This window comes from Pleuronectes platessa, chromosome 11 (assembly GCF_947347685.1).
Source record: "Pleuronectes platessa chromosome 11, fPlePla1.1, whole genome shotgun sequence".
NCBI classification, from domain to species: Eukaryota; Metazoa; Chordata; class Actinopteri; order Pleuronectiformes; family Pleuronectidae; genus Pleuronectes; species Pleuronectes platessa.
Window position 1 is genome coordinate 19,667,163 of NC_070636.1, and position 26,452 is coordinate 19,693,614.

General features: G+C 42.5%; 1 protein-coding gene across 1 annotated transcript in view; it reads left to right on the forward strand.

Annotated features, from left to right (window-relative positions):
• alk (ALK receptor tyrosine kinase) overlaps positions 1 to 26,452 on the forward strand; it is a 359,720-nt gene that overhangs the window by 37,203 nt on the left and 296,065 nt on the right. The window lies entirely within an intron of this gene.

Genomic DNA, 26,452 nt, shown 5'->3' on the forward strand with positions numbered 1-26,452 from the left:
AGAACACAGTCAAAAATATTCCAGAAGCGAGCTATGCGTTTTTCACAGACGTGAATATTGCAGCAGTCTAATGTGTCTGTGCATCAATAACCAAGGAAGCCGTGTAAATACCAGCAGGTGAATATATGGGGACACTAATACCACCTCACCTAATATTACACGGTGGATTAGCATGTGTGTGTATTTTAGGCTCTTTGGCATCTACGTCATTATGAAAAGAAAATGGTAATGACAAGTACTTCATTCAAACAGATGTGAATGAACACATTTTTATTCTCTTGCAAAGCACAAGGCTAAAGGTTGCATTCACAATTCTGCCACATTTAAGAAGCAGAAATATAGCAGCATACAATTTTATGTGTTGTGTGATATTAAAAACAGGGTGAGATGTGCTTGTGTTTGTTTTCTTTTCAGTCAATGTCGTAGCTTCTTCTGTCCCTGCTGGCGCCACTGAAGTCCTCCATGATATGATCTGAAGTTAGGCTAATTCAATTAAATGTAGATTTATCGGGCAGTAATGCTCAACCAGGAAACGGCTCAGAAATTAAGTGGCCTAATTCATCTCCTCTTTTGTACATACACAATTTAATTTATTCAACACATCCTCGACAGCGGGAGCCAAAACCGCAGGACAGCACAGAGACAGTGGGGCGATCCAAAATACTAGCCGTCTTTCTTTTTCTTTTTTTTTTACAGTCGGTAATTAAATAGCTAACAACTTCTTCCCAAAACACACCCGTTTTGTTTATAGGCTTATGGCGCAAGGTGTCTCTCTTATCACCGTGCCACCTTCTCTCATTTGCCTCCTGTTCAGCTTAAAAACAAGAAGAAACTAATCCCTCGCACAAACACACCCAGAACTCCCCTTCAACTTTATCTCACTGCCAAAAAATCCGCTGAAACCCAACGGAAAGACGAGAAAAAATAACAAACACCTGTCATCTTCGCAGGTTCTCTCCTAAAGAAAGTGGGGCATCTGTTGAGTCGACTTCTTTATAGTTGCTTGTCTAATTCAAACGGAGTGGCGCTCTGTCGAGGGCTCCTCGTGTCCTGAGTTAGTTCTTAATTAGTTTCCTATACCTGTCCCGTCATTTCCTCTGGTTATTCGAGCAAGAGATCACAGAGAGGCAACACAACGAGGCTGGGACATGTGGGAGGACGCTCCGAGAAGACTTGGAAAGGTGTTGGGAGATAAGAAGGAAGCTGCAGCAAAAGGCCTTGAAAGAAATCTGCTGCTGCTGCTGCTGCTGTGAGCGATGGAGCGGTCGCCGGCAGGTTTCCGCGCCTCGCCTCCACCCGCACTAATCCTGACAGCAGATGTAGCGTCTCATTTACTCTCCACATTCATATGTGACATCGGGGGCAGCGGGCAGGCAGGATAAGCCCGCGGCTCTGTGGTACAGTGTAATAGTCTGGGTGTTTGTGCTTGTTTGGCGCATTGGAGGCTACCAAAGCTGTGTGATCTCCACGGTGCAGCGAGCCGCAGACATGTGGAGTTCCGCATGCCGACCCATGTGGTGTCTGCAACACCAGAATCTGTATGCATGTATGCAGGTGTGTGTACGGTCTCCCCCATCTGTGTCCAGTTGATAACAGCGATCCTAGAGAGTGCAAAGGCTGCAACAGTAAAAGCAGCGCCCAGGAAGATCAACGCCCTGCACATCCTCGAGGGACGTGATATTGATCAGTGTAATGTGAGCATTCATGGCTGTGACCACCACTATCTCCCTCTGCCAGAGACAGGAGGAGGAGGCTCACCACAATGTGTAACAAAACAGGAAGATTTATCTCAAGTAAAAAATAAAGCCAAATTAGACATATGTACAGATTGTACTTTTTGGTGTGTGATCGTGGTGGTAAAAATATATTATTTAAGTGCAAACTCACCCTTTTACTTCTTGGCAGCTTTACCCCACAAGCTTATATTTATAGGACTGATTGTATTCAGTTATTAGGGATAATGCTGACAAATGTAGCCCTTCTAATTTTAATCGTTTTTTTTTTTCAAATTAACACATTTTAATTCAATTTGTTGAACGCTCTATAATAACTTGACTTATCAATGGTTCAAAGTTTCAGTTCTGAATGGAGCTTTTTCTAATGTCACCAATAACTTCGCTTAAATAGCTACTAATATTCTGGTTGGCCTTGGCAGAATTACTTTATAGCCAAGCACACTAATGTGAATGTCCATGAACAAAGCAGGTAAAAGACACAGTTATCCATTGTTTTCACTGTTTCTCTTGTTATTCTTGTCCTTTTTTTGAAATGTTTTAAATTATTTTCGTTTTTTTTATGCTTCTTACCTGTACACGTTCTTCTTCTATGACTGTAAAGCAGATTGAATTACCTCTGATAATGTGCTCTCTATCTACATAATGTTACTATAAATCTCCGTCTGTCTGTATGTGGAATGCATATCTCAAGAATTGTTTGTCTTATCGGCTTTGCACTTGGCATGCGTGTTGTTGGTGGCATGGTGCACTTTGGACATGCTATACATTGAATATAATGTTTTTATATATATATACTGGCGCCCAGTGCAATGTAGTGATGGCTGCAGGACGGGGGGAAAGGATAATGGCAACAGCTGATTCTCCAGTTCGAGGTTCTGCCAACTGAGTCGAGCTTCAGCGAACACGTGACAGCTCTCTGTGCAGCAGTGGTGGTGAAGCTTCATGGTTCTGTGGACTGAGTCCTGCTGCAGGTCTTTACTCATCCGGCTGCTGGTCACTTTCACAGTTACAGAGATAAAAACTGTAATCAGTTTTACCACCGGCCAAGCAAACAGAATATTACAAAGAGGCAGGTTTTTCAGCTTTGCACTGTTTGTTTGGAAAGCTGAGGAATACAAATCACTCCGATCTGCTTAGAAACCAAGTTGCTGGCGGCCCGGTTGCATCCCTTCAGCATGCAGAGACAGACAGACCCGCTGTGTTGAGCTGTGGTTCCTGCGGACGGACAATCACAGCTTGAAGGAGGGGTGCATCGAACAGTCAGCTCGAAGCTACGCAACCATCCGCTGCATTTATATGGAGTTTTTATCCAAAGTGTTTAACAATTGGACTCTCATTCACAGACATCCTCACACCCTGATGGGAGTGAGTTACCGTGCAAGGTGCTTGATTAACCATCTGGAGCAACTTGAGACTATTTATCTTCCCCAAGGACACTTTGACATGTGAACCAGAGGAGCTGGGGACCAACCCTGTGATTAGTGGATGACCTGCTCTACATCCTGCGTTTCTGTCGTTCTGAGTTCAAACATCGCCGACAAAATAAGCCAGAACACTAAGGGGCCTGTATTATGCAGTTTTTGAGCTCGATGCCTCAATAGAATAATAATAATAACAGCTTGAATGTTTATCGCGCCCTTCAAGAGACCCAAGGAGGCTTTACATGTGTCCGTGGGGACAAAGAGAAAAGAAAAGAAAAGAATTTGCACTAAACAGGATAGAAATAAACAGCACTAATGGCAGGGTGGAGCATTAACCGAGGCCAAAAAGAGTATTTTGAAGCTTCCCAGAGATGAAGCGTCGTGGATTTCTGCACAGAGAGTTCCAGAGGGTCAGGGCTGCGACACAGAAAGCTCTGTCTCCAAAGGTTCGCAGTTTGGTGTTGGGGATAGAGAGGACCGCAGAGTGTAGGGCCGGAGGAAGTGTGTTAGATGCTCGGGCGTGGAAGGATTTACCAGTGAGAAAGAGGAGTTTGCACTTGATGCCGGCCTTGATCGGGAGCCAGTGGAGGTGAATGAGGGTCGGGATGATGTGCTGCGAGGGCTTAGTGCGGGTGAGAGCTCTGGCGGCAGAGCTCTGCACATCTGTTCAGGACAGTGTCAGGTACACCGGACAGGACTCCATTACATAAATCTATCAGGTGCTGAAGGCATGAATGAGGGTTTCTGCCTATAGAGCCAGGAGACTTTGCAAATTTCAGCTGTTCACTTTACAAGGCGTCAGATTTATAGTACACCTGCTCAGACACATGCAGCATGGACAAAATAACACTTGCCAGGTGTCAGGTCTCGCTTAACAGACTGTTAACCCACGGACCCTATAATCATAATAAATGGTAAGTATATGAAGAGGAAAACACTGACTTTAATGGATCACAGCAGCAGACCAAGGAGAAATAGGGCTAGACCGATGGACAGCTGAGGCAGGAGGTGAATTATATACCATTATAATGAGAATATGTTAGGGTTTGTCTGTCAGCTGAATTGTAAATGAAAGCCCAAAGCTCCTCTCAGACTCCACTCTGTGTACTGCCAGATGTGAGGATAACAACAATTGGTTTATATAAACTTTAGTGGCCTCTCTCTAATACGCATTCATGAATGTAAGGTGCTAAAGTCTCTGTGACATATGAAGGGTTTTAAAATGCCTGGTCATTCATATAAAACCGAGACTTGCTGAAAGTGCTTATAGACGCTGAAATTGAATCAGTAGCACAAAGCAAATAATGTAATTTTTCAATATTCACATGCCACCAAAGTGAGGGTGGGTGTGTATCTGATACAGCTGGATTTGGATTCCCCCTCTGCACATCCTCAGTTAATTAAGAGATATATGTAAATTGGCTTCAGGCAGGCTCACACTGCTCTGCGGCTCGGAACAGTCCATCACCCGGTGTCACAGGTAAGGAGATGCATTGGAAGGATTACCAGACAGGCACCCTGGGGAGACATACGGTGTTCACAGCAGCGAGCCAATAGCTGTAAATATCCCCTCTCTGCCTGAACGTTACAGTTGTCTCCTGCTCCACAGACAAATGGTTCACACAAATGAACGCCTCACGCGAAATTCATCCTCCTCTTCCTTCTCAATTTTGACCCGGATCTAATGACTCATAGGCTTCGACTCTAAATCACAAATCATATCTTTCCTCCATGTGCAGTTAACGGCTCAGTCTGTAGTCAGTTTGTAATATTGAACCCTGCAGTGATCCCCCAGAGGGACCTGACATATCACCTCGCACAAACAACTCTGTCAAGCTGTCAACCACATCTCATGGGCCTCATCTCGCTGAGTTATAATGCAGATGACTAAGGTGTCAGGACCATGGAATCACCTTTGGTTAGATGATATCAGGTGGAATGAAAACCAGTAGTTTTGGTTGAAAGCTTCAGGATAAATTAGTTGAAGGACCATAGATAAAAAAAAAAGAAAGGACAAGACGTCTGCACTTTCTCCCACTATCAAGAAATTAAGCCAAAATATCCTGGATATGAACACTGCCGTCCCGCACATTTGCAGACTGAGTTATAGTGATGAGTGATGGAGCTGTGGTGGCGACGTCCCGCTGGAAAACGGGCTTCACCAGTCAAGAGTAAATCTGAGCTGTCAGTCATGAGGTTTCAAACTGTTTTTATTGTATCAAATAACTCAATAAAACCAAACTCACCCGAAACAAGAACACATTGACATACTTCAGTGTGATACAAACTACCTTTGGTGACAGAAACCATCTTTGACAAACAGTTATTCCACGTGCATGTATCTTTACCTTTGCATTTGGTTCATGTGCCATCCATTCACATAGCAAGGCATTTAGGGCATTGCAGCCAGCCACCAGGTGGCGATGGAGACGCTTTGGCTTCAGCTTTGGACAGTGAAGTTTATTGTTTATTTACACTATCTGATTTGGACTTTGATTTAAAAATATTTTTTCAAAGTATAATTTATGAAGTCAAGATTGAGCTTTACTGCTCAGTTGTGTAGTGGTCATAGAAAGAAATATAAACAATCTGTGTTTTCAGAAAAGCATTCTCCCATACTAATATTGTCTTTGTTATCCTTTTAGTGTATTAATCCATAATGACTAACTTCATCATCAATAACCGAGCACACTGTTATGATTACTGGTGTGCTAAAGCAGCACTTAAACATCTATACAACTCAGCAACAACATTTTATACATCTCTATCCTCGGGGCAAAGAAAAGCACAGTTGACATTTACATCAATGCACTGAGGTGAACTGTTCTCTGCATAATACAATGAGGCTCTGAAGGAGATTTAGCTTGTTTACCTTTATCACAGCTTCGAGTTCAAATCCCATCACCCCGCGTGCCCCTTCCCTCTCTTTCATGACTGTATCAACCTCTCTCAAAAGGCGATAAAATGACTGAGGAGGAGTTGACTGCCCATTCTCCTTAATGTTATTTCCCCCGGTCTCCTCGTCCTTGTATCACCGTTTTCAAAAGCCAATGATTTTCGTCGATTTCCAACTAAATGCACACTGTCTTTTACTGGCGTCTGGGGTGTGTGGTGATTGCGGCGTTAAATAGCTGTTAAACCAACCATTGTGCCGGGGCCGTCTGGAGATCTCCGGATAGACAGGTGCTCGTGGAGTACCCTGCACATCAGCAGCCACTTGCTTATCTGTCTCCTAATTAGGTAAAGCAAATGCATTCTGAGTTTTTCCGGGGGCTCTATTCAGGTCGGGGAATTAGCTGTCACCGCTGCTGGCAAAAAAGACTAGGGAAACAATACATATCAATAAACCGTCCTTGATCTGATTATCATTACAGATGCTATGATATGGATGGGCGCCCTCCTGAAGGCTCCGTCTTACTGAGAGCCAGTGCAAAGATTAAAGGGAGTAGAGATTTCTAATGTACGACACCTCAAGCTGGTTGGCGATAAACAGTAAAGTCAGTGCAGACAGATAATTTACTTGTGCATAAAGTGTTTGGTATGTGGGTCATTAGGTGTTGATAGCATCCATTATTTCCGGATGAACTGGATTACGATGTATTTTTATGAACTAGTATGAAATAAACACCAGAAAGAACTGAAAGGAGAAGTCATTTTTTTCCATGTGCAGTTGATAGAGTGGCGGTGGACTAGTGGCAGAAATTTGGACTATGGGCAGAAAAGGTCTCTGGTTCGTCTCTGGTTCGACTCCACAGAGAAAAAACTAAAAGACGAACCTGGATTGATCCGTCCAAAAATCCAAGAGGATTCTCCCTACCCTGTCTAGTGCCCCTGAGCAAGGCACCTTACTCCCCCAACATCTGCTCCCTGTGCGCCGTACATGGTCGCTCACTGCTCTGTGTGTCCTGCACAAGATGGGTTAAAAGCGGAGGTTAAATTTCCCTACAATTGCATAAATGTGCCTGTGCATGTGTTTGGGACAAATAAATGTATCTTAATCTTAATACGTGCATCCAGCAACAGGAGTGTTCAATATCGGCCTGGATGAGTGCGTGTGGTTGTGTTCTCTGAAGGCCACTGAGCTGCTCCTCTCCAGAATCTCCTCCAGATGAACCCGTCTGTTTATCCCAACCTCTGTGCCGAGTCACTGGGGAACTTGTCCGGATCATGCCGTGTGCCTTCCCACATGCACTGCTGTAAGCTTAAGAAACCATCCCCACAGGAACATGAAATCCCACCTTAAAATCCCAACACGTCCGTCCACCCTTGAAGAAACACTTTGAGTGTATTCGGTCGGGGTCATCCGGAGAGTCAGGGCAAAACATATTCGTTTCTTCTTGAAAGCCGTCTGCCAGATGCACAGCATTGGGCAGCGGACCTCAGTAATATTTGATGCTGCCTGGACACCAGCAGCATCACTTGACGTGGTTTGGGGAAAGATTGAGTATCAGGAGGCCCAGATGCGTGTGCCTTTTCACACAGTGGGTAATAATCATGAAACATTCAAATTCAACTCAAAGTACCCCCAGGTAGAAGTTGAATAATTCTGACAGACATTTGTAATGACGGCTATCATGAAATATCTATTACTTCCCTCATGTTCCTATGTGAGGTTTTCAAAGTTAATGAAGCCCAGTGGGAATGCATCTGTGGGGCCACTGTGCATCATATGCGGATCACCACTGCAATCATTCTAATTTGATCCCTGGATGGTAATGAGGAAGCTCCACATTGGCCTCATGCAGGGACTGAAGCACTGGTTTTCAGTGGGGTTGGCACTGAGACTTGTTGCTCAATGAGCTCGCTTGCCAAATGTCATGAGACAAACAATTGCATATCCCAACAGGCTCATGTCCTCCCTGTGCCGTTGTAATAATGTCATGACATGTTATATTCCCCTTTATCTGACCTTTAGTTTGCTGGGAGAGGATCTGTTGTGTGTCCTCAGTGACAGCACGCAGACGGAATTTGAAAAGAACGGAAATTTGTTCTTGTTCTTTTTTATTTCCTGTCCTCCTGAGCAGGCTTCCCATCCTGCCATGCTGTTGTTGGCTGGAAAAATAAATGGTGCAGTGGGAAAATGGCATCGTAGCTCTGAGCAGCACTCGCAGCAATGAAAGACCATTAGGAATAAAGTGGCAAATTACCCCGAATGTTTAATGTGACACATGTCCAGGAGCATCAGCTGATAAAATCAGGGCATCTGCTGTTCGGCATATTGGCTTCACAGTGTGAGCATTTTGGTGTGAATGCAAAGTGCACCTATGTTTTATCAACCTCTCGCCGCCTTTCAGACACACATTCATACAGTGCTTCTATACACAGCGCTTTTATTTTGTGGACATAGCCATCAGGGGCAATCTGGGGCTCAGTATCTCGCCCAAGAAAACCTTCAGAATGCCGACCGGAGGAGCCAGGGATCGAACACCAGACTTTCTGGTTGGTGGATCACCCTTTCTACCTCCTGAGCCTCGGACACACCACATGTGGTCAGAGCCTGTGCATTGGCAGTTTTAAGGCACTTGAGCGTACTAGCCTACTATTAGTACTTTAGGTAAATGTACCACTTAATAATATTAACTTTAATGCTTAAGAAAACTTGAGTACAACGTCAAGTATGTCAGAAATACACATGTGTAATGTACATGTGTAGTTCTGACATAGTTTGTGGATGATCTGCAGTAGCTGAGCCAAAGACCTGACAACCCAAGCAAAGTGGTATCACACTTTTTGTTTTTGGGTCCACGGTGACTTACCAAGTTCTCCTGTCACATGAAATGCATGCACATCAAGCTGTTGATCACAAATGCCATGTGGAAGCAGAGGCAAGCTCAAGGCAGAGTGGCGGGTCCTGTGTAATGGAGTGCACGTCGTCTCTCCAAACTTCAAGTCTGACAGGAGAGGAGCTGCAGCTTGATTGTCAAAGAGATGAGGTTGCCTTCACAAGGTGTAAGTGGAGGAGAGAGAAGGAATGAAATACATTTTGGTAAATGGATGGTGCTCAGGTCGAGGTTCCAGGTGATAGATTGACAATCCAAATGTATCCCCAGGCTCAGTTTCTCAGAGAGATAAATCTAGTGTGTGGGCGGTGGGTAAGTGACACATGGGACAGAGTTCTTGGCCATTGCGTCCTAAACCCTGCATCACTTCCTCACAGCTACACCTGTGGAACACACAGGATGTAGAAGTGGCAGGTTAAGGATGATCGATGTATAGCTTACTCAGAAGTAAACAAAAATTCAGAGGCCTGGGTTTAAATCCAGATAGCGACACCTTTGGATCATTATTACCCACTGCTCCAGAGTCTCAGCCTCAGTGTCTGAGGAGGGGGGGGCACGGAAAGGCTGCAGGAACAACATTCTTACCCAACACGATATCTATCCTGAGGGCAATAACTCTGTGAGGTGGTATACAAGCAGCAGGTTAAGGATGATGGATCCCCTGCTTATTCTCATAGGAGGCTGCTTAATAAGAAACAAACACCGCTGACAAATGTCACGGAAGACGCTGTGGAGAATTCCAAGCCTATGGAAACATGCAAACCGAGACAGAGACAAACCGAGACAGAGACTTGCGAGTCAATCAATGGACTCACATATTCAGTCTTCCTATAGAGGAGGTGTTTAAATCCCTCAAGCCGTTTACGAGCCAGGAAACCCTGTAGGATGTGCACACTCTTCACAGGAAGTGTCAGGGAATTTGTTACTTGTACATCTTTTAGTACATTTTATGTTGCGTATGATTTATATTAAGCCTGACCAAGATTATATTTCACTGAGGGTTGACCTGACAGGGCTGCGGGCCTCTGGAGGAATGCTTTAGATCACATGTTTTATGTTTTGCTTTGGGAGTTGCCGTCCTGTCTGGTGTTGTGATGAGGTGAACAGGGAGTCTGCATCGTCAAGAGAACAATAGACAACTCACTATGACTTATAATGACAGAGACTCCTCCCATTGGGTGTAATACTGACTAATCCACATCTTCCTCAGACCAAGAATCTTCTCGATTCTCAGATCAATGTTGTAATAAATAAATAAATAAATAAGTACAACTGAGGGTCATCAAATTCTTTTATAAACCACTGTGAACACAGATTAGAAAATCAGCCATCTTTAATCAGACATGTTGGGGCGGCTGTGACTGAGGGGGGCGGCTGTGACTGAGGGGTAGAGTGGTCGTCCTCCAACCTGAAGGTCGGCAGTTCGATCCCCAGTCTGACCCATCTGCATGCCGAAGTGTCCTTGGGCAAGATGCTGAACCCTGAATGGCCCCCCCTAGAATATCAAAGTGCTGCGAATAGATGCACTGTATGAATGTGTGTATGAATGGGTGAATGTAACACTGTACTGTAAAGCGCTTTGAGTGGTCATCAAGACTAGAAAAGCGCTATATAAATACAAAACCATTTACCATTTACATGTGTGCAGAAGAAAGGTTGTGTAATATACTACTGCAAATCCTACCCCGGTCCACTTCACTGTGAAGCAGCAACACTAACTATAATCAAACTGATGTAATGGTAAAATTACACAGTCCAAATCAGATCTGCGTGCGTGCCTCAGACGTCCAAGTGCACGCACACACAAAATATAAGTTAGCAAAGATTTTCTGCTCCAACTTTCACTCCCTCGGCCAATCTAACAGATTGCACAGACACGATAACACAGCAGCACATTCACCTTTGGGGAATGTCTTGGCAACAAGCAACCTCATTTGAAGTTACCCGCTCCATCAAGTGTGAAAACAAGCACAGCAATACTAATAAACCCCTGGTTTGTCTGACGGAATCCAAGGTGGTGATTTAATTAAATGGAATGTTAAAGGTAAAACATGCCCTCGCTGTGTCCCCCATACTAAACAATATTACTCTGCTGGCTCGGTGCCTGGGCAACCCTGTCATGTTCCGAGCCGGCTGGGAACCCTGCCACCACGTCCAATCCTCATTTAATAAGAGGGTGGATATATGATCTGTTACAGGGCTACTAATCCTCTGAAATTCTGCTTTTATGCCGAGTGTAGGGAGAGACAATTAACACCCTAACATGCAGATTTTGATGCCTGGTCTAATTTTCTGTCCGGCAGTCCACAGACAATAGGAGTTCCTCCTTTGTCTCCAGTCACTGTGGCCACATTCCCATGAGCACAAAAGCCTCTGGAAGTCATTTTGGGTCTGACTTGGTTTCACACTCAGCCATCGTTGCCTCAATTACAGCCATTCTCAGTCACACATAATCTCATAACTGCGCTTTGTCTGAGTGACATAACATAATGAGTGTAAAAGCCAAATTTTAATCTTCATGGAAAAAGCCACAAGGTTTGGTTCGGTGCAGAATATGTTTCCGTGAAAGGAATCCCGATTTAGCTCCAGCCTTTGAGGGGAATTTATTACATTCTCATGTTTTCTCAGGATCAATCTGCTTTGTATTGGATGGGTGTTGTTGACAACAGGATATTATTAAATTAGCCCATTTTTGATTCTTACAGAAATACAACTGTCAGATTTAATTCTGTTGAGGTGTTGAGTTCGACGCTCTGAATGTCATCCAAACACGCTTTCATCAGTTTTCGGTGAGAGAGCGGGGGGGAGGTGCTGTCTGCCAATCAATGTCCAATACTGTTATCGCATCCAGCTCATCTCGCTGTTTTAATTTCATTAAAAAGGGTCTGCTGTATTTTGAATGTATCGCTTACAAAGGCAAGAGACGTACTGATGCATATCTGTCGAGATGCAGCGGAGATAAAACAAACCGAGAGAGAAAAGAAATCACAGAGCGTGTCAACAGTATTTTTGGTTCTTGTTTATGGAGTTTAGAGGAAATGTCACAAAGTCAAACAGGCAGACGCTTCATCAGAGGAGATCTTGACAGATGAGTGGCACTATAAACAAATTCAGACGATTTTTGATTAGAGACGCTCATGAGAAAAACAGCTGATCTTCTTCAGTTCAAGTTCAGGATTCTAAAAGGAGCCTCGCACCGAGGAGAAGCAGTGAGATTATAATGATCCTGTAGATGTTGTCCTCCACTTATTCACAGTAAACAAATCGGTCTCAGAAGTCCTTTCATGGGAGCTGGGACGTGAGAACCAAAACACAGTGATTGGCTTGGATGAGAGAAACAATCATGGAGGGACAAAGGGTTTGTATTCTTTCAACATAAAAATCCACTTTGCTTTGGGTGAGAGCTAAAGCCAGATACTGTGGGGCCCAGTTGTTTGATGCCCGCCTGAAAGATGATTCTGCCCGACGGTCTGATTGCAATTATGAGATGTTAAGAGACCATTTCCAAGGACACACTTTGACCCTGGGTTGAAGATATAATTTCTTATTACCAAACGCAGTCTGTGCCGCTTGCATTCAGCTCCCAGATGAGCCACGACGAGCGGAGAAATTGCTGGCGATAATTCCCGGGAGGAATCAGATTGGACCTCTTCTCTTCATGTTGTTTTCTGTCTTCAAAAGACAAGGAGGGGGGGGGAATAGCTGATTTACTGCGGCAAAGGCTCAAGGTGCGACAAATAATGGATTATTTTTCTCATGGAATATATTACAATGCACAATTACAAAGTGCATTTCATTATAGCCAAGTATATGCAACAGTGCCCACTGAATCTAATTCCATTACAGTTCCATTTTTCATTTGATATAAAAAACTGATTTGTATCAGATTTGCTAATTTCCCACGTCTGCCGCTTGGGTATTACCAACAAACCTGTGAAGCTAACGATGCGTGGTCTCCCTGCAAACCATTAAACCTACACATTTTCCGAGCGAGAAATAAAGTGACATCACATTACCTCTATGAATGCCATGTTTTATGGAACGGGGGACGTGCCGGCTTTGGAAAATATGGTTGCGGCAAATGTGACGGCAGTGTTTAAACACATTATTCAGACGTCTTGTCTCTGGAGACGGTTTCACTGGCTGTGACAACGGCTGAACACTCATGAAGAGCTCGATGTTATCATCACAGCATAGTGGTCGGGCTGTGTGGAAAATATCTCTTTCCAATTGCATTATGGGAGAAGGTCAGTGGATCAATGAGGGGTTTTTAAGGCAGAGAAAAGGTGAACGTGTGGCTGGAAATGACTGCTGCGGGTTCAAGAGGAGGAGACAATGTTCTCATAACGCCGAGCCACTGATTTGATCTCACAAATTAGGCTTTTTTCTTTTTTTCTTTTTCGTTTCTGCCGCAAGCTCCTCTGACTTAACAGCTGCATGAAATTTAGCAGCAAACGTCTGCTGGTTTTAAACAACTTCTCTTGACCCGCGCTAGTGGTGCAGCCCTTTGTTTACACTGTGTGGTTCAATTACAAACAACATTACTTTTTAGATTCCATAAAAATAACAATTCATCTCCCATTAAATGGGATGATGCTTAAATGTATGCGGTCTTGCCCACACAGCCATTACCTCCTTCCATTTGTTCTCTATGAGCTCATTATAGCTCTTTGCTCTGAGACTGCTAAGTTGACCTGTAAACTGTGCCAACAGGAATGGATAATAAAAAACAGTTGCTCTCACAAGCTTTCACAAATGTGGGAATATCACTGTGAAGGTGAAATCACTGTGAAGGTGAAGAATGTTACCCAGACAGGCTCAAAGACTGTGCCATTCAGCACTGGGATCAGCGCCTGAGCACACACTGTGCACGGACAGCAGCTCGGAGGCTGACATGGGAATAAAGAGGTCAGAGTTTAAATCCCCTCCAGGGGTCCGATCTTGTAGAGACACCAAAAGCTTTTTTTTGCTCAGTAAATTTATTATTGCTTCGAAGACGTCCATAAATGTCATTGTTCGTACACTAACTGTTTGTCTGTTTTTCTGATCATAATCAGACATTACCTCGAGGAATCATGCATCAGTCATGCGGCTGCACATGAAATGGAGTCAGACCTTCCATTTGCAGTTAATGTGCACAGCGAGGATGGAGGGGAAGCGTGTGAAAAATTGCTTGCGTGGTTCACATGTGTGTCATAATGGTCATGTCTCGCCTGGTTACATGGCGCGGGAGACTTAGGGCCATTTTCACTCGGTTTCTACAATCAGTCGTTCGTCTGATAATTAGACGTGATCCTGCTGTACACAGCTCTAATCACACATGCATGATGGATGTGACTGCTGCAATTTCCGAAAGTAACTCAACACGCGTCATCTGCAGGATCCCAGACACAGCTGATTAGATCGTGGCAAAGGGGACATTGATGACTCACTTAGACTGTGAAAATGGGGCTGAATATGTTAATTGCTACATCTACATGTGGGTGTATGCAGGCTAAGATTTAGTTTACACTTTACGTCTTTTTGGTATGGAATAGTATGACGGAGTAGCAGGGACACTTACAGGGAAAAAGATTTCAGAATAAAGTCGTAGATTAAAGTCGTACATTTAGGGGGAATATCAGAAGAGAGGCCTGCCTGATCTTTTGGTACAACAGCACCATATTATCGCATTATCAAGTATCAGGACTTTGAAAAGATGAAAGAACCACAGAGACTCAGAGAGCTGAATTGCCTCTTTAGTCGAGGAGGAATTTTTTGAGAGTGGTATTTTGTACTGTTGTTGTTGTTGTTGTTGATAACATCTGTCTACTTTTTAAAGATGTTTTGAAGTTTCTCGAGAAACAACAAAAACTAAATTGAGATTCAGGATTATATCAAGATTCAGGATCGAGAAGGAGTGGAGCTCTTGCTTGCATGATTTCTCTGCTGGTTATTTCACAAAAAATATTTATTTTCTCTAATTAAATTAGGAATTTAGAAACTTAAAGAAAAATCTCAAAAAATTACAACTATGGTTTTGTAATGTCAACCCCTTTATTTTCATCAAGACTTTATTCAGATTCAATTAGGAATTTATATACTTTATTCTCATTAAATACAACTTTATTTCTGTCACATTATGAATACTTCCTTATTAAAGGCTCAGTGTGTAGAATGTAGTGACATCTAGTGGTGAAGTTGCATGTGGCTGCTGAATATCACCACCTTACCCTCCCCTTCCAAACATGAAAGATAACTGTGGTCTTCAGATGGGATTAAAACTCAAACGCTGTTTAGTTTGTCCAGTTTGGGCTACTGTAAAAAACATGGCGGCCTCCGTAGAGAGGACCGACTCCTGATGTTAATATAATTTTTTTTAAATATAAAGGCCCATTATAGGGTAATGAAAACAACAGTTTGTAGAATTTAGATGAAACACACTAGTGAAAACATCACAAGGATTATTTTATGTTCAATTTCGGCCAATAGATAATTTTCACCTAAATCTAACACACTGAACCTTTAAATGACAAATATATTATTTATTCTTCACTTTGGCCCTAATACTCTATATATATTTAAGAGCTTTTCTACCACTAAATCCTTATGGTCTACAACACAGGTGTGATTATGGGTATTCTGTACATTTTAAACTTAAAATGCTTGTACCTTATATTTCTGACTTTGCCTCGTCTGTAGATAGAGACCTGTCACATCCCTCGGTGTTGTGATATCATTAGAGCGGTAGGGTCTTTGTGTGAATGCTTTCGCTGGATACCGACTGCGCTGCAGACTGGAGGCTCAAGGCAGTGTGCTCTATAATCGTTTTAGCAGCTATAAAGCCTTTGACACACAAGATACTGGGCCAAGAATCAACAGTACAGGAGGTGCAGCACAGAAGACGCTTTTGTCCACAGTGCCGCATTACGTGATACAGGCCGGGCGTGCATAAATATAAAGATAGAGGGAATTGATCCCCTTCCTTCTCTCAGTTTGACCTTTTTATCAATCAAACAGATTAGTGCTATTGTTTAAAAGATGAAACCAGCACAGGATGGAATGATTTATATATGCTGCCTGGTTCATCAATCAATGGAAAGCTGTTGAGACGCATCAACCTGACATAATTGGAAATTGTGGTAAAAAAAAGAAAAAAAGAAGTGAATATGCAAGAAATTTACTGAGCATTTAGGCAAGGAAGACAATTCCTTTGGACATTTCATGAATCATTAGATGTCAGATGAAATATTTATAGTATATATGAACTATTGGATAACTATCATCTCTGAAACAAAAAACGCAGCATGATGAAAATACAGGGTGCAAAAAAAGCAACCATCTAAAGAGACTAATGTCAGAATCCTGTTTGTTACAGTACAAACCAGCTTCCCTTCACGTGAATACTGACCAATTATTGTTACTCATTAATATATCCGCCTTCATCTAATTCAAATTATGAGGAGAAAGGTCTGAATGATTATCACGTGTGTGACCGCACGCTGCTCCATGACCTGCTGCAGATCCACATTCTCACTCTGGATGTCATGTCGCTCCAGCTGCTGGTTACCATGCCCAAACATGTTCACAGTAACTGCTGCCTTCTAGTGATTCATGTTAATACAATTGGCTTCAGACGTGAACCTGCGGATGCTGTTGTTACAGATGTTCAGCTGAAAAAAAACACACTGCCCAGATGCTGTGGGTTTTGTGGAGGTAGCAGGAAACAGCGTGGGAAATGAAAAATCATCCCGCAGCCACAGTTTTCCCACAGTAAGGCAGGAATTATGGCCCTTTAATGATAATTAGTTAAGCTGTACATTGAAAGCATAGACTGCATATTAAGATAGACGACTCCACCTCCTCCAACAATCTAGAAGTAATATCCCAGATACAAATTCAGTGCTTATTTGGAGCCAGAGTCTGCTGATCAGCAGATGGAGGCGGGGTCCCGTCGATACACACACTCGACCAATCCTGAGTCTATCGCTTTATATTTGAACAAATGTCAGATACCAAGAAAACCTTAAAATGACATCTTTGACCAAATTTATTAGACATGTACGTTGCGGCGGGATTTATGATCCATAGTGCAGCCAGCCGCCAGATGGTAACCAAGACAGTCATGGCTTTCCTTATGGGGGAGTTTTTATGTCGTCAGTATTTATTTACAGTCGATAGTTGAAGGTAACTGAAGGTCATAGAGGCTGAGGAGGAGTTGATGTGCATGACTACAAAATCCCACCCATCAATCCTATTTGTTGTTGGCATGTTAAGTAGTAAACAACAGACTATAAGGTGGACGACATGACTTGGTGGGAGAACGGAGAGACGCGTCATCTGTCTTTATACGCAGTCTATGTGGTAAACTACAAAACATCATAACATGCTTTACATCAGCATATGAGCTATGTCATTATGGGAATCTTAGCATGGCCATGAACTGGCTGATATGGCAGGACACTGGAAAAACACCAAACCCTGAAATTTAAAACAAACCTGACATCAACAATACCATTATCGGAGCAAGATGAAATCTGATGTTACCTCCAAACACATTGAATGTCCACTTACTGTGTATTTCAGTTTAACAATTTGGATTTTATCTTCCATGATGTAGTGTAGTGTTTCTAATTTTCTGAAACCAATTATGTAAAAATGTGATGTGAGAAGATGTGACGTAGATCATTTAAATTGATTTGAATGCTAAATTTGTAAAGATCCAACCTTCCCGTGTCACTCTTGCATGCTCAGTATCTGGCACTCATTCAAACTTTCATTAACAGTGTCCCGAAGCCGACCGTCTCGCCACTAACTGATCAAGCCCCCAGCATTAAATTCCCCAAGTTAAACAGTCCCCATATGCACACAGCTGAACTTTGAAATATGTAAAAAATAATCATGTTTTCATAACTGGAGCGGATGTTACCCGTAGCTCTAAAACCCAGTTGCGGTGGAAGCAGCAGGGGGTCTCCACTGAGGAACTTCAAATATTTAACTGAAAACTGAATACTAAGCAAACCAACTAGGCCCGAGCAAACGCCTTCTAAAATAATAATTGCTCTTTTAAGATACTAGAAATTCACTATAGTAGACAACATTAGACCTTAATTATTAAAACCATTTTGAATGATCATGAATCTACACTGTTATTATTATTTATCATTATTATTTAGACGCATTCCATTATAGTTTATCTGTTATTCCCTGTAAAAGACAAAGAGGAGATTGTTGGTAGTAATATGTCGAGATGTGTTTTGGGACTGACTGGTGGCCGTTGACCAAATTGACAGGAAGAGTAAATGAGAGGCACCATGAAATAAAAATGTAATTATAACAGTTCCTCTCTCGAGAAAGAGAAGAGTCCCTCTATTAGCTCAGCAGGTATCCACCTACCAGTACCGCCCGAGGAAGGAGATGAGCGGTGCCTAATAAATTAAATTTAAGGGTCTATGGGAATTTCTTTCATCAAATTATTATAAATATGATTATGATGATTATTATTATAATAAAAACACTATATCACATAGCCTCTAAGATAATTTAACGAAACAAGTATGACCTACTGTCTGTTTTGGATGTGGGACAATTTTAAGCGATGACTCTCTCAGTCATTGTTAAATATTACCTTAATGTCGTAATGTAAGTTCACCTACTTTGAATCGAAGAGCCGGATGTATATTTTGAATAAGATTTATTTGAAGTTGCTTGTTAATTTAAAGAGAATTAAAGCGTTACACTAACATTTAAAATAGATAGATTATGTATTTGTCCTATGTAGAGAAATAAGAGGGAATTTTCCAGAACCCGAAACATCAACAGACATTATCTACACCCTCACCTAAACAGCTCTGGATTGGCAGAGGTGGGCATTTAGTCCAGACCAGTTCACTTTTGTGCAGGTTTAAAAACAGCTTATGGAATAAAGGACATCATGGGTATAGAGGGGGAGATGACATCAATCAGATCAGAGCGTTTTATATAAAAGCGTTTTATATATATATCTCATCACAAAAGATGAACTCTGACAAATGTGTTTTTCAATCTTGACACAAATAAGGTCTTATAGTGTTTGCATGTGGCCGTAGTGTTATATTTTCAGCGTTGACCCGTGAGGGCGGGGTCGGTGTTGGCTCAAAGTTCCTGCATTAAGTCCCGCTCCTCTACTGTATCATTGGTTTCTAGGTGTTAAACTTAAGTAAACAATCTCTACAGCAATTAAGTCCTTGTCCAGGCATTGCATATCGATCTCAGAGGACACGGAGGAACACAGTATAATCTGCCGCTTGAACAAGTTCCTGAGCATCATTGGTAAATAAACTCTCCATTTAAGGAGCAGGGCCCCGCAGACACCTGATGGACTGACACCCAGCTTGACATCCAGAGAAAAGGTTCTCTCTCCAAGTACACAGGGTTAAAGGGTGTGAAGAGGTTTGTCAACAGCAGCCTGGCATGTGTCTCTGGTCTCTGGGTTTGTTTGTACTGCAGCTTCAAAAGCATTAAAATGCCGTCCTCCACCCTCCGTCTGGACCTGTCCTCAAATAGCAAGGAAACCATGGTGTTTCCAGTCTTCCACTGGATAGCTTTTTACATTGTTTTCTCAAAGACTTTCATTACTGATGATGTTAAGGCCACTGTGTTGTTGTCATTCAACACCCAGCGCTCCTGGAGCAGCTACTCCTTGCAACTGGAATAACTGAAGCTCCTCTTTATTTTCCGCCCCACATTTTCTGGCATCCTGTGTGCACACGACATTGTGAGGCTGTCGTGGAGAATGAAGCCGTGGATCTCACGATATATTCTCGGATATTGTCTGGCCTCAGCCTTTCTTTTTTTTCTCCTAAAGATTGATCTGCTTAAAGGAGGAAGAGGCTTTTTTGCGATGATTCAGCATTAACACTGGAGCCTTGGCGCAGCATCTTCTACACTGAACAAGATTAAATTGTGTGTATGAGGTTAGAGCTCAGCTGTTTCAGAATGACATTAAAACTTTCCCTGTTTTTTTTATTGAAAAAATGTGGTTTCTCAGGATCTTTTTTTTAAAAGGATTATCATGCTGGCAAAATACTTAAGTCATGGATCAGTGACTCAGAATGTAAATGTTTAGTTTTCCATTTATCAAAGGAAATAGGAAAATCAATACAGCGACTTTTAATTATATTTTTGAAAAGCCAAAATGCTGCACACATTATATAAAAGTCAATTAGACAGTGAGATGATTATTTTTATTAAGCGGTAACTAAGTGTATTTACTTGATACATTTTCCAAAATAAAACACATTTTTGTTCCTAAACTGCATCTTCTACAGCCTTGATCACAATTAATATTAGTTTTATTATTTGATGATCACATGTCCAAACTCATTTTTTTCTCTTCCTAATGACTCCTCCAGCCAGATTCAGAGAGAAACTATTTATTATTATTAATTCATCATCATATTTTTTATTATTTGTATATGTTTTATATTTATACATGCACATACACACCACAGCAACTTCCTTGTATGTGTAAACCTACTTGGCAGTCAATCCCAATCATGACTCTGATTGGCTGTCTGTGACCTGTGTCAAATTTGGTATCCAATCAATGCCCCAGAGTCCACACTAAGGTCTCTTTCTTCTCATCCGCAGCCGTTTTGTATGCAAAGGCCCTCGACGCTCAGCATGTCTAATCCTGTGAGAAAAGAGGGCGAGAGCACAGCCTTGAAATGCTGCAAACAGAAAGATAAAGAGGGAGACCTGAGCGGTTCCCTGACAAAATAAGAAACGGGGCTAGCTTTTTCAATCTCGACAGCATCAGAGATACGGGGGGGGGCAAAGTTCAGAACATGCGAGTGATGTGGACAGACAGAAGACGGGGAAGAGCGAGAGCAGCCGCTCGTTCCCCTCATCCATATGCACAGTGGATGCTGAACTATGAATCTGAAATCAAATTATGAACACGAGGGAGATTCTGCTGGAGGGGGTTCTGAAAGACGAGGGTAGTGTGTGTGTGTGTGTGTGTGTGTGTCTGCGTGCGTGCATGTGGTCATGCGTATGTGCGCGCATGTGTGTGTGTGTGTCTATATCCTGTATGTATGTGGAGCACAGTGTTTCATAGACACGCCAATGCCCCTCGGCTAATAGAGGTACTGTACTTGTGATCTTCCTTTTCTCTTTCCCTTCATACCTACCTCTGTGTCTGTCTGTCTGTCTTTCTGTCTGTCTTTCTGTCTGTCTGTCTGTCTGTCTGCCTGTCTGCCTGTCTGTCTGTCTGTCTGTCTGTCTGTCTGTCCACCTCTCTGTCTCTCACTACATGTTTATCCCTAAACTGTCAGCCCCAGAGCCGCGAGCTTAGAATCCTCGGCGCAAGCCAGCACTTTGAAAAAGTGCAAAGCCACAGACCAAAGCGGCTTAGAGAGTGAGTGTGCACAGAGGCCTCAATGTGAGCCCCTTTTTTTGAAACCACAATCACCCTTGCTCACTCTGCTCTCATGCTCCCAGCAGGCTGTGGTACACGATACCAGTGTGTGATCACACCTAATGGAGAGCAGGACAGAACGCAGGTGCCCTGGAGCTCTCTGGGAGTGCAGCAAGCTCCATGTTGATCTCAGGCTGCACTCCACAGAGTGACTGACATGTCTGAGTATTCAAGGATGCACCAAAGGCTGGTGCCCCTGTGAAGTTTTAGTCGACAAATTGCCCGGACAACTTTATTTCTTTTATGCTTCTTTCTTTATTGGAACAGTTTAATGTTCGTCAAGATTTATTGCCAGAATAGTGATTAGTTGTGGACAGGTGGAGAATCCTCTCTGGATTTTTATATGGTCCCTAACTGATGCAAAGTTCATAATAGTTTTGATGGAGCTCCATAAAACATGTTAATGGCCAAAGTGAAATCGTGCTCTAAATGTCAGCATTATTGTATTTATTGAATCAAAGTATTTTTTAAATTTATTAAGAGTGTTAAATGTCTTATTGTGGTACTGTCAGATGTCCAGGATAGACCACAAACCCCAGCTGAAAAACAATGTCTAACATTATTCTATTAAGACTAGTGCAGTGTCCATTCTAAACTGTCCTTTTATAATGTTCTGTTCTCAATACACTGTCACTTTTTCACTGTTCGTTTGCAGAGCTATTAATAAACAGTCTTTGGTGCAGAGTGCAGTCAGAAAACGCTGTGCTCATCCTACCTGGTTTATCTGAAGTTAAGATTTTTTAGTCAATGTTTTTTAAAAATGAAACTAAATCTATTACTAATACTTTACTAATACTCACGTGTGGGACTTACAGATTGGTTGGAATGATTTACCTAACTGCTGCTACTGTACAAAGATCATTTAAGGTGAAATGTAATGAAGACGTGTTTTTGTCTTGTCTCTCAAAGTGTGAGGCCTATTATTTTTTCTTCTTTCTTACATATCATATTCACACTCGTTCCGCCTCGGGTAACAGCGATCAAACTTTTGTGAGACAGGCACACGTATAAACTTGGAGCTAAAGCGAGAGTCCTGCCTGAAGTGAAGCCCAGTTCATACAGAGGTAGTTACGCTGGAAATACGAGGCACGGCGACGCGTGGGAAGGGGAAATTCAGGTAAAGTTGCCCCGAGGAGAAGCCTTTTTATGCTGTGGCCAAGTGGGAGCTTGCAAAATTAACTCTTTTATTCGCTCTTGCTCAAGGCCCTCCTGTTGGACGACGTGAGGAACAGCTGTTACCTCATCAAAGCCTCGCCTTCTGAATTACAGGAGTGATTCTAGGTTCACGTGTGTGTGATCTCAGTTTGTCTCGGAGGTGGGTGTATAGCTACCCTCCTCCATTGCTAGTGATTTCCTGCATGCGCTGAACTTCTTTGTTTATTGGCAAAATACAGTATTTCTTGATGCCCACTCTCTCCAAGCTGACAGGCTGCTGATATTTTTTCCGTTTTTGACTTAGCCCTTGCGGTACTTTTGTTTTGAAGGCACAATGGGTCAAGTGTTACCGAGTTGAATCAGAAAGTCTTTGCGAGTGAACCTGTAGACCGCCCGCGGCATTGAGTTTGAGGGCACCCGAAGGTGCACATGCATGTAGGGAGATGCGTGGGAGGATATTTGTCAGTGTTGTCTTAACTCTGGGTCTCTCTTTGTTTCTTAACAGCGTAAGTAAGAAGTATTACTTGAAGTTAAAGCTGCCCTAAGGTCCTCAGAGTGTAGAGAGAGACCTTTTGTTGAAGATCCTCCACAAGTCAGAAACAAATTTGAATGGCGGAGAAAATGTGATATGTTATCAAGTGAAAGCCATTAAACAAAACAGAGGATTTATGTTTTTAATCATATCAAATCAAGAGATATTATGTTTCCTGTATAAACATATGGCGTTCCTGCACTGCCTCAGAAAGCATGATTCAGGCTTTTATTGTTTTTTAAATAGCAACGGCATAAATCTTCAGTAATAAGGCTGCACTGGATATTCCAGGCATGAGTGTGCAAATCATCAGCTCCACATTGAGAGGCAGGAACAGGGACGTGTCACTTACAGTGGCGTATCTCCAATTCTGATTAATCCAAGGTCAGGTTAGCCAAACATTTGCATCAACGCTACAAAACCTCATCAATAATTCCATAGCATGGCTGCTCTGTGTGGGTTTTCTATTTTGCGAGCCTGTCATCAGATGTCTCAAGTAACATTTAGTCTCCTTTTAGCTCATTACAGAATTAAATAAATGCAAATGATGGTAGTCAAGGCATCAAAGTGTTTTTAAATTTCTAACTGTGGCAACTACCTTCTCTTTCCACAAACATCTTCCTTTGTATACGTTGAATGCAGATCTCGCGAACCGCTGCAAAGCTTTTGTTTTGAAAAGTTGGAGATTGACTCGATGGTTTAGCAGAACTCAAAAATAGCTGACACGTCATGAAAAAAGAGCAGCAGTTCGGTAAATTATTCAAACTTTTATCTAAAACACACACTCGAACAGTAATAAAGTAAATTCTGTTTCATTTGCTGAAAAACATTGACTTTGGAAGCTTCACTGCCGATAAACAAAGGGCTGTTTATAGAAAGCTCTGCACACAGCGTCCAGCACACAAGCAATAAAAGGTGACAGCACTTTGTAGAACAGTTTGAGGATGACTCACTAATGATAAGGAATAATTCTGAAGTAGCTCCAGAGCATAAACACAGGACAAGAGAACAGAACATTACAAGCAGACAGGTTCACAACAGGCACTGCACTTGTTCTTTCCAAAACAGACGGCACTGAGTCTTGACGCCACGCTTCTCCAAACACGTGTTCCATGTTTTTTTCTCACTTTGATTGACAACAGCCACGACTCTAATAGCTACTGTTCAGGTCTGCGTGGGCGTCACTGCCGCTGCAACAGGTGAGCTGTCACTCATCTCCAATGTTTCAGGCTGACCTTAAATGCTCACAAAAAAAAAGTTCCAGTGCAAATCCAGCAGAGCACGGAAAATGTCACGCCACGATGCGGGGGGGACGATTCATTGCATGTCACTTTCTGCCAGGCAGACTTGCTACTTTGCAGCTATGCAGAAAGATCAAACTCATAAATATTGTCTCTTCTGGCACTGATGAAAAACAAATAGCCAATTAAAATCCAGCTTGCCTCTGCTGGTTCTTCTCCTTCCTCAGCCTCACTTTCCCCCTCTCCTTGCTCTGTCTGTCATTCTGCGCTAGGTGCAGCCTTGTTTGCAGAACTAGGTTGCAACAGCACATACACTGTATATATTTTTTAATGACGAGCGGCCAGGAAGCCCTGTCTGCCACAGTCGTTCCTTTATGCAGAGCAACCCAGTTCCTTTCAAGGCTTCTCCCTCCTCTCTCGTGAGCTGTTTGTAAAGAAACACCGAGCTGACATGCCCTGAGCTATCATTTTTGTTCATGGAAATTTTGATTTTTATAATTGCATGGGCTGACATGTGTTTAGTCTCCTCTGTTGTGCTCCGCTTCGTGGAAACACCGGTGATGGCGGAATAGGACACGGAGCACAAGGAACCTGCCAGCCCCGCTGTTGTACCCTCACTTTGAAAGGTGTGCAGGCAGAGAGGAAGCTGACATGTTGCTGTCAGTGACACAAAGTAATGTCTTTGCAGATCAGCCCCGCAGTCACGCTTGTGTTGTGACCGCTTAGGTTTGAATGCTCCATACACCGGGAATCGCTGACAAAAAGGCTATTTGAACATTGGCTCGACATAAGTCAGAGTTATAAAAAAAAAGGCACCATGGCATCGGGGCTACAGTCGGCAGGAAAAGGAGGCTAAACCAAATCCTGTGCATGGCCATAACCTTCTTCTTCATCCTTTGTGGGGGATGTCTCTTTCCTGTGCCCATGCAGATTAACTGGACTGGTTTTGGCTACAAAGACCTCCGCGACCTAAATGTGATGCATGATTTTAACCCCCCCCCCCTCCCTCCCCAAAAAACTTGAAAGTCCAAGTGCTTCTAAAATTGGGATGTAGCACCTTGGTTTGACAGGTTTGTCTTCCCTTTGAGGAATAAATATCTGTGGAGAAATATGTATTCAAATTATCTCTCTGTGTTTGAACAACACACAAAACCATAATTTCCTGTTCTGACCTTTGCACTTCCTGCGTGTGTGAATTGGAGGTAATTGTTAGAGCCTCCCGAAATGTGCAAAATGTATTCTCTCTTTCACACACGGCCATCACAAAAGGAGCTCATCACAATCTGTTCACCATGTTGCTGATATTACTCGAGACTCAACACAGCCATTCCATTCAAAATGAGCCCGAATCAAATGTTGCCTACGTTCCTTGAACAAATGAGGCTGTGAGACAGCTGCATGTATATCACATTAACTCACTTCATTCACATTTAAATGAGGTAATCAAATGACAATCGATTTGGAGGGTTAAGCTTTTGGCAAGTTTGAGAAATAACCTGGTTGGATTTTTGAAAAGGTTTCAATCAGGGTCAAAACCCTAATAAGAAAACATACGTATTCATGTCTTCATACGTATTCATTTGCCTTTTCAAAAATGAAATCATGTTCTCATTCATGAAATTTAAGAAACAGCTTCTCAGACTGTGTCTCCCTACTTCCCACATTAACATTTGTTTGAGGAAGGTGAAAATACCTCACCAGTCCTCAGCAATTATCCATTACGTTGCAGAAATAAATAAGCCTGGAGCTTAAGCCATTACACCAGGGGAGAGGAATCGTTTTCCTATCAGGCGCCATTAACATTTTTATAACAGCCTTTGTGGGCCATACTTAATTATAAAACATAAATATCACACTAATGACTCTAATGCGACGACTGGAACTGCTTCGATTTGACAACGTGTCTGATGTCTGATGGTGGTGATGATGATGCTAGTCACAGTATGTTTAAAACAGTTTAAAACATGTTTAAAGTTCCTTTTTATGTTCTGAGATATTTGGCCATATTAAGGCTTTTGTTCTCACAAAGTAATGAAATGCACATTGTGACCGCCTTTGCAGCTGTAGTCACCACAACATGCAAGTAAGTAATCCCCCCTATCAAACTGGGCACAAATACCATTCTGTGTGTTACTCCAGTGATATCTG